Genomic DNA, 1,461 nt, shown 5'->3' with positions numbered 1-1,461 from the left:
CACCGCACAATGGATTCAACTGAGGCACGAGTTGAATATCATTCGATTTCACCCTTTCGTTGGGTGGAACTTTGGGGGGGGCATGGAGACATATCGGGTATGAAAAACAGAAACAGGAAAATAGAAATGATAGCAAAGTTGCGAAACCAGTAGAGAGGGCGGGAGGTAGGTAAAGGATTGCTAAAACGGAAATCGACTTTTCAAGGAGTTTTTCTCGTACCTGTGAATTGGAATCTGGAATCTGGCGCTGCACCGAAGTTATGCAAATGCAGAGTTGTTCGTGCTTGCTCCTGCGGCAGGATCTGGCTCCTGGTCTTGGTCCTGCTGCTGCTCCTGCTCCTGCTCCTGCTCCCACTCGCTCCTCAATCCTGTCAATCGAAGGCGATGTCGCGAGTGCTAATGACGTTTGCTTTGATTGCGCCCCGCACACAAAGTCGAAGAATCTGAGCCACAACTCACAACTGTCATTTTCGCAATGCGTCTATATATCTACTATACATATATTTGTACGTACTCTCGAATATTCTTGAGTGTCTAGCTCAGCTGTTGTATGCTCCTCGCACTCCTGCGGATGTCTATTTATTTAATTTGCATGCAATTTTCAATTTTTATGCGAAATGCTCGACATTGACAGCAAACGATGCGCACATTTCGCATCGGCAATGCACAATAGAAATTGAATTGCAAAATTTGTTTGCCTGTCGCAGAAGGGCAGCGCAGGCAAATGGATTGCGAATACAGTGGAATAGCGGATTTGAGGGCTCTTCACGTCTTCACGGCAATGTCACAAGGATTCACAGTGGCGGAGCCCAAGGAGTAAACCAAGGGAGATGAGGCAGCCAAACTCGAAGGAGAAGTCGCACAATTTGGCGGCGAAGATGTCAAGTATACGCCACAGTGACTGCAATTACAATGGGCCAACAACAATGAGGATCTGCCGGCTTGCACACAGTAGTAAGATGTCACCAATATATACACCCAGCAGGAGTCACAGCAAATGTCAGTGTCTGAGTTAGAGTTAGAGTCTGAGACAGGATCCTGATGCACACACAGACACACACACACACACCCCGATATCCTGCTCACAAAAATCGCGCGAATTTTTTGGCAACACGACCAAAACAAAATAACAACTTTCGAACGTTTAGGCCGCGAAAAAATTGCAAAATCAGTTGCCTTCGAACCACCGAACGCTCCGAAACTGAATTCGCAACTGAGCTGCCAACGAATGGATGCTGCCATCTGGACCCGAGCGACAGGATGCCGAGGATGCTGGACGATTCGGTGGAGGCCTGGTCGTGCCGAAGAGAGTCAGTCAGTGGCAGTGAGTGAGAGCTTTCCCGAGTGCTAAGAGGAGAAAGAGCGGCATCGACATTGGCGACGTGTGACTTCGTTAAATTTCTGCGGCGACAGCACACAAAACGGATTCGGAAGCGGAAGTAGCAAGTAAGCGAGCAAGGA

At 48.3% G+C, this 1,461-nt stretch overlaps 1 long non-coding RNA gene across 1 annotated transcript; it reads right to left on the bottom strand.

The window, feature by feature from the left end:
• Positions 1 to 208: 208 nt before the first annotated feature.
• On the bottom strand, positions 209 to 1,254 carry LOC147644530 (uncharacterized). The gene is made up of 2 exons (XR_015270339.1): positions 977 to 1,254; positions 209 to 901 (listed from the first exon to the last, which is right to left on the bottom strand). It is a non-coding gene; the product is annotated as an uncharacterized LOC147644530 (long non-coding RNA).
• Between the last annotated feature and the right edge of the window lie 207 nt (positions 1,255 to 1,461).

Source organism: Drosophila serrata, unplaced genomic scaffold, assembly GCF_035046125.1.
Source record: "Drosophila serrata isolate PLE 108 unplaced genomic scaffold, ASM3504612v1 contig_162, whole genome shotgun sequence".
Lineage (NCBI taxonomy): Eukaryota > Metazoa > Arthropoda > Insecta > Diptera > Drosophilidae > Drosophila > Drosophila serrata.
The sequence above is the reverse complement of the archived record's forward strand: the minus strand, read 5'-3'. Positions and strand labels throughout refer to the sequence as shown.